Here is an 8,576-nt window from a genome sequence, read left to right on the forward strand (position 1 = left end):
ATTATGAATATTGTATTGGCAGTACCTAAGTGAATGATTTATATTTGTCATACTAACCCATCTCACGAAGTTCCGTTAAGTTTTGTGTGATTGAAGTTTTCAAGTTTTCGGTGAATACCAATATGAGGAGAATAAGGAGCAGCAAGAACCTAAGCTTGGGGATTCTCAAGTCACCCCAAGGTAATATAAAAGGAAGACTTAATCATCTAAGCTTGGGGATGCCCGGAAGGCATCCCCTCTTTCATCTCCAACATTATCGGTATATCTTACTTGGAGCTATACTTTTCTTTGTCACGTGATATGAGTTTTGCTTCGAGCATCATTTTATTTTTTGTTCTTTGTTAGATTTTATTTGTAGTCTTTTTTTTCAATAAAAATTTCCAAGAATTACCTTTAGAAAAACTTGAATTGCATGTGTGATGTGTGTTGTACAAAAACAAAAACTTATGATGTAGTATTTGAATTATCATGTTTTACTGTAAAGTGGAAAGTTTATGAATTTTTTATACAGTAATGTCATACAAATTATTTATCACGTCCTAAATGTTTAGAATGTTTGGAGACATATAAGTACACTTTTTATATAAATTTGTACAGACTGTTCTGTTTAGACAGATTGTTGTCATGGTTTTGTTATCTACTTACCCTATAATTTCTATAGCTTATATTGGTAGATACAAATTGTGGAAATGATAGTATGCAGTACCTAATTTTGAAAATTATTATGCAACTTATCTTGGCAGTACATGAAGTGTTGATTTACTTTTATGTGTACTAACCTATCTCATGAGTTATTTTCAAGTTTTGTGTGGATGGAGTTTTTGAGACTTAGATGAAACCATGGTATGAGAGGAATTAAAGAGACAAAAAATCTCAAGCTTGGGGATGCGCAAGGCACCCAAAGTAAATATTTCAAGAAGTCTCAGGCATCTAAGCTTGGGGATGCTACGCATCCCACCTTTCTTCATCAACAACTATCGATTAGCCTATGTTGAGCTTATATTTTTATTTGTCCATGTGATATGTGCTATCGGAGTGTCTTTTGTTTTATTTGTTGTTTGAAATAAAATATCATATCTGATTTTATTTATTTAGAGAGAATCCTCACATAGGTATTTGATTTTTTATCTAATCATTGAATCTTTTGAGAGTAGTTTGATTGTTTGCTCTTGTGCTTCACTTATATCCCATGAGTAAATTGTTGAATGAATTGAATACCATGAAGTTGAAATCATATGTTCATGTCATGCCTAGTAGTAGTTTCACATTGGATTTATAAAGTTAAATTTTTTGAAGCTTGAGAATCACAATATTGGTCATATAAGCAATTCATGAATGATTGGTATAAGGAAGAGCATTTTAACATATAAATATATTATCTTGGACATCTTCTATGATTGTGCATACCCATTAATTATTTTCAAACTTGAGCAAATTAGTTAAATTGGACAAGTAAGATAATGTAATGAGTTATGATTGTGTATATTTGCATACAAGTTATATTGTTATGGATCCTCCAAGATGTGGTGTTTGCTTAGGATCTTTTGCTAGCCAAACATTCGTACTAAGTAGAGATACTACTTGTGCATCCAAAAACCCTTAAACCCAGTTTCTTGCCATGAGTGTCCACCATACCTACCTATCAATTGAATAAGATCTTGCAAAAAGGCAATAAAATTGCTTCTAAATGTGTTTGATCATTTAGTGTGAGAAAAAATTGAGCATTGTACAAAATTGTGATAGCAAAGTAATAAAAGTGTCGGACTGCATAATAAAGGTTGCTATCATAAGGGGCAATATAACGTGACGTTCTTTTGCATTAGGGGATTGTGCATACAAAACCAAAAAGCGCATGACAACCTCTGCTTCCCTCTGTGAAGGGCCTATATTTTACCTTTCAGTATTTACTTTTATGCAAGAGTCAATAGTGTGCATTCTCATTTCAACCTCAATTATTCTCTAGTTGGCAAGCAACATGTGGTGGGGAAAGATCTAGGCACATATGGCCAGTCAAATATATTTGATCATGACTTATTATTGTTGACAATTATATCTATGATAAATGAGTTGGGAGGTGAAACATTAAGCCCTATCTTTCTCTTTGTTTGATGGATGCCATTGTTATAAAAATATGCTTTGAGTACTAGAAATCATACAAGACTATGTGATGATTGAGTATGTGGAGCTCTTACTTAGACTTTGTCGAGAATAAGTTAAACTGCAATTGTTTGGTGACTAAGAACATAGGTTGTTAAGTTTCAAGAGAGTTCATTGTTTGAACCGTAACATGTGAATTGATTTCTACTTTATCATGATGACTTTTAGGAGAAAGAGTTGTTGTTATGATGCTAGGAAAAGTGATTGAAATTATCATTGATCAAACTTATGCACTATGCTAGCATTCACACTTTATAAATTATTTTCTGTATCATTTACCTACTCGAGGACAAGTAGGAACTAAGCTTGGGGATGCCGATACCTCTCCAACGTATCGATAATTTATGAACTGTTCATGCCATGTTTGCCTATGTTTACAATACTTTTATATGGTTTTGCTCCACTTTATATGATTTATTTAGAACTAACCCGGACTGACGCTATTTTCAGCAGAACTACCATGGTGTTGTTTTTGTGCAGAAATAGAAGTTCTCGAAATTGTACAAAAAAATTTGATGATTTTTTGGGAAGAAAAGAGAAATACTGGAGCAAAGAACCACCGGAGGGGGGCCTGGTGCCCACTAGACACCACGGCACGCGAGCCCCCTTGGCGCGGCCTCGTATCTAGTGTGCACCTCTTGCCCCATCTTGGCGTGATTCCAATGCCCCAAAATCCTATAAAAATAGAAACTTGCAGAAATAACCCTCCACGAGAAGTTCCGCCATCTCAGGCCTCTATAGACACAAAAAAATCTGCAGACGTTCCAGTACCCTGCCGAAGAGGGTAAATCATCTCCGGTGGCCATCTTGATCATCTTGGCGGCCACCACGATGAGGAGGGAGTACTCCACCCTCAGGGCTGAGGGTTTGTACCGGTAGCTATGTGTTTAATCTCTCTCTCATGTTCTTGAGATGTCATCATCTTGATATATCACGGGCCTTGTTAATATAGTTGGATCATATGGTGTTTATGCCACGCTATTGTTGGGAGGAATTGCATCTTTCACTTTAAGATCTCATTATGTTGGATAGAATATTCCGGTTTGAGAGCACATAATATAAGTCTTGCATGCGTATATCATACTGACATTGGGGTATTCAAGTGATTCACTTGATATATGTTGTGGCATCAACTCGCGGATTCCTGAGGTGACAATGGGGTAATCTAGGAATAGGGGTTGATTGGACGTTTTCATACCATGTTCTCCGACAGAAATCTTGGTGTGCTACTTGAAGTTCTTTGTGTGGGATTGAGTATTATGAATCGTAATTTGTTATGGTGTTATTTTAGTACGAACTCTTGATAGATCAATCGGAAAGGATAACTTATTATCTTAGTATGAACTCTTGGAAAGATTGATCAAAAAGAATAACTTTGAGGTGGTTTCATGCCCTAAAACGATTTCTTCTTATATTCTCCACTAGATAGGAACTTTGGAGTGATTCTTCATAGCACGTTGAGGGATTGTTATGTGGTCCAATTATATGAGCATTGTTGAGAGATTTCACTAGCGGAAGTACGGACTGTAGGACTCATTTTCAAGCATTGCAATACCGTTTATGCTCACTTTTGTCACTTGCTACATTGTTGTTTTTATATTTTCAGATTACAAAAACTATATTTACTATCATTACTACACTACTATTACAATCTCTTCGCCGAACTAATGCACTACTGCCTCTTGAGCTAGCATTTGTTTTTCCCTTGAAGAGGAAAGGGTGATGCAGCACAGGTGCAGTAAGTATTTCCCTCAGTTTGAGAACCAAGGTATCAATCCAGTAGGAGAATCAAGCCAAGTGTCCATAGTATCTGCGCAAACACAAACGAGCTTGCCCCCAATGCTATAAAGGGGTTGCCAATCCCTTAAAGATTGATTGCAAAGTGAGATCTGAAGACGAAAAGTGCAACGAAGTAAAAGTGTAAGGCTGAAAATATGATGTGAAGTAGACCCGGGGGCCATAGTGTTTAATAGAGGCTTCTCTCAAAACAGCAAATATTACGATGGGTGAACAAATTACTGTCGAGCAATTGATAGAACCGCACAAAGTCATGATGATATCTAAGGCAATGATCATACATATAGGCATCACGTCCGAAACAAGTAGACCGATACTTTCTGCATCTACTACTATTACTCCACACATCGACCGCTATCCAGCATGCATCTAGTGTATTTAGTTCATGACGAACAGAGTAACGCCTTAAGCAAGATGACATGATGTAGAGGCATAAACTAAAACCAATGATGTAAACCCCATCTTTTTACCCTTGATGGCAACAACACGATGCGTGCCTCGCTGCCCCTTCTGTCACTGGGAGAGGTCACCGCACGGTATGAACCCAAAACCAAGCATTTCTCCCATTGCAAGAATCATAGATCAAGTTGGCCAAACAAAACCCACAACTCGAAGAGAATTACAAGGATAAGAATTCATGCATATAAGAGATCAAAAGAAACTCAAATAAGATTCATAGATAATCTGATCATAAATCCACAATTCATCGGATATCGACAAACACACCGTAAAATAAGATTACATCGGATAGATCTCCATGAAGATCCTGGAGAACTTTGTATTGAAGATCCAAAAGAGAGAGAAGAAGCCATCTAGCTACTAGCTATGGACCCGAAGGTGTATGGTGAACTACTCACGCATCATCGGAGAGGTCATGGTGTTTATGAACAAGCCCTCCGTATCCGAATCCCCCCTCCGGCAGGGCACCATAACGTGCCGCACATGGGATCTTGAAGAGGCAGAAGCTTGCGGCGGCGAAAAAGTATTTTCGTGGATCTCTCGTGTAGTTTTGGATGTTTCGGGAATTTATAGGCGGAAGAGGTAGGGGAGACGAGCCACAGGGGGCCCACAAGCCTGCTAGGCGCAGGCCCCCCTGGCCGCGCCTAGGGGGCTTGTGGCCTCCCCTGGTGGCCGCTGCCTTGGTTCTCACGTCCCGTGCGTGTCTTCTATTCCACCAAAAATATTTTCGGAAATTTTATTCCGTTTGGACACCGTTTAAAATTCTCCTCCGAAAGGGGTCAAAAACACGGAAAAAACAGGAACTGGCACTTGGCACTGAGTTAATAAGTTAGTCCCAAAAAAGATATAAAAGGCGTACAAAACATCCGAAGTTTGACAAGATAATAGCATGGAACCAATAAAAACTATAGATACGTTGGAGACGTATCATGCACCTATACAATTTACCATCTATTTAGTGTGTTGGGGACATCACACACTTTTTATTATTTGGTTGCAGGGTTGTTTGAGAGAGACCATATTCACCCTACGCCTCCCATAGATTGATAAACCTTAGGTCAACACTTGGGGCAAATTTTCTACTGTCCTACAAAACTTTGCACTTGGAGGCCCAACAGGAGTCTACAAGAAGAAGTTGTGTAGTAGACATGAATTACTCATCAAAACAACTCACATATCACTATCTTCATATCGCAAAACTATTGCAAAGAGTCAAGTTTAACATCCAATGATCTTCAAGAAAGTTTTCTATTATATCTCCCCTGGAAATCTATCACTTTGGGAGCAATTTCATTTAAAGAAAATTGTTATTGCTAATAACAAGCTCCCAAACAAATATGAGTGAAGAATGAGAGCACAAGTTTCTTTAAATTTTTTAACTCTCAACATAATATTATTGAAGCAAGAGAGGACTTCTTCAAAGTTTCTACTAACTCCCAAAATTATCTAAGTGAAGCATGAGAGCATATTTCTTCAAAATAATAGCATCACCGCCCTCAAAAAGATATAAGTGAAGAACTAGAGCAATTCAATCAAACTACTCGCAAAAGATATAAGCGAAGATCAATGATTAGTCAAACAATTAAGTAGCTATGTGAGGAATCTCTCTCAATAAAGATTTCCAGATCTTATATTTTATTTCAGACAGCAAATAAAATAAAATACACTCCAAGAATATCACATATCATGTGGACAAATAAAAATTTACGCTCAACATAGGCTAACCGATAGTTGTTGATGAAGAAAGGTGGGATGCGTAGCATCCCCAAGATTAGGTGCTTGATACTTATTGAAAATTTTACTTGAGGTGCCTTGGTCATCCCCAATCAGGAGCTTTTGTATCTTGTTCAATCCTCTCATATCTCGGTTTCACCTAAGTCTCAAAAACTTCATCCACACAATACTTGAAAAGAACTCGTGAGATAGGTTAGTGCACATAAGCATAAATCAACCCTTTATGTACTGCTAAGACAAGTTGCATAATATTTTTTAAACATTATGTACTGTATACTATCATTTACATAATTTATATATACCAATATAATCCATGAAAACTCTAGGATAAGTAAATAACGAAACTATGACAACAATTTGTTTAAAACATGATAAAGAATTGTATTACAGTACTGTAACGACCAAGATGCGGTCCTTTCCGATCTGGGAATCGAGGCCCCGAATTGGAAAGAAGCGCATCTAAGCATCTCGCAAACAGATAACACAGCACATACATAATAATAAAGATAGACAATCAGGGATTCAATTGCCTTCTCATAAATATCTCGGAGTACATCACACATACAACCGAGGTAGTTCCGCTACGGACTACAAAACATAGAAAGGCTATGCTACCCTGTCTGCAGGCCCACGATCACGATCACCCCTCAATCTTCTGGATAGTTCACGTAAAGGCAGTCTGTCTCCTTGTCATACTGCCACGCCAGCTGAGTGCCGTCGGGATCATCTGTCTCTGGGGTACCTGAATCTGTTGGGATTTTGGAGGAATCCGTGAGCCACGGGGACTCAGCAATCTAAGACCTTGGTGCCAGAACTAGTCAAGTTATTAGGTAGGATAAGGTGAAGTGTTTAAGGTTGCAGCATCCTAAGCTTGATTTGGTGGCTAACATACGTAGCATTTATGAAGGTGGTCTATAGTAGCGGTCGTGAATACTTGATCACTAAGTGATCCTGAACACCTACCTACGTCATTCATAACCCCACCGTGTTCCCGATCAAAGAGAGATCTTCAAGGGGACAGTCACGGTTACGCACACAGTTGGCAATTTTATTATATTTTGTTTAAGTTATCTAATACCGGATGTTAACAAAATATTCCAGGTTGCCACATAACCGCGGGCACGGCTTTCCGAAAGATTAAACCCTGCAGGGGTGCTCCAACTAGTCCATCACAAATGTACACGGGCCGCAAAGTAATCCTCTATCACGAATCTCGTGATCTCGTCAGATTCCTTAGAGGAAAACCTCAACTCTGGGGGAAAACCAAAGCTTCACCACGATTCCTATACGCAAGATATATTGCTAAGGTAAGACAAGGCTAGCAGGACCTCCGACGTGTCGACGACCCTGATAAGAGCCGCGTATCTCAGTCTCAGGACACGCCGGATAAGTGAAGCGTATAGTGTCCAGAGTAATCTCCCGAGTTACCCTGGGATGGCCCCGCACGGTGCTCTAGTTTGGACCAACACTCATGAGGAACACTGGCCCGGGTTGTTGATTAAAGATCGTCGGGGTGATCATTCCCTATGTAGTTTATTAAGTGATTAGCTAATTAACACCAATATTGGGTCCTGCCGGACAAGTCTTATCACTAAGCGATTTATCGAGGGGGTCCCCATAACAACCCCGAACGTGTTAGGAGCGATCATTATGGAAACAAACACCGGTAACCGGTAAATAAGGCATTAATAACGGAACAAAGCACCCGACAAAAGGCTAGGCCTTCCGTCATTTACCAAGTATATAGGTGCATTAATTAAAGATCAACATTTAAGATAATGATATCAAGCTCATGTTAACACATGAGTCAAAGCACCTGCATCTCGCAACGCCAACATTAGTGGCTGAGTAAAGCCTACTTAGACATTCAAGTTTGCTTTGAAGGGATCAGTGTTTGGGTTCATGGCATATCAAGAGGCAAATATTTTAGTGGTAGGCAGCGAGCAATATGACATGGAAACGCAAACTAGCATAACAAGTCTAGAGATGGAATCAAGGTCATATCATCTTGCCTGTGATATCCTCAGCTTGGAATGGTTCTTGATCGTCCTGCACGAACTCTCCCGAATCCACGTACTCGTTCTCCGATCCCGGTGCTACCCAACATAAGAATAACATCCAATGAACAACAGCACCTCAAGATGCAACAAGCACATGATGCATGAGATGAATATGAGAATGCATCACTAATTTCTATCACTAGCACAAGCAAAACAAGCTAATACAAGTTCCTGGACAGAACTGTACCCTAAGCTATTTTTACATGCATGAGAATGACATGATCAGATGCGTCTCGATAAATCGATGCAAAACCATATAAAGAACATTACAATCGGAGCTACGGATCAACGGGAATCAAGGAAACAAGATATGAAGCCCTACGTGTAAAAATCTACACCACACACTCAAATGGCACAAATCTGGTATTC

The sequence above is a fragment of the Hordeum vulgare genome, chromosome 3H (assembly GCF_904849725.1).
Source record: "Hordeum vulgare subsp. vulgare chromosome 3H, MorexV3_pseudomolecules_assembly, whole genome shotgun sequence".
In the NCBI taxonomy this organism is placed as follows: domain Eukaryota; kingdom Viridiplantae; phylum Streptophyta; class Magnoliopsida; order Poales; family Poaceae; genus Hordeum; species Hordeum vulgare.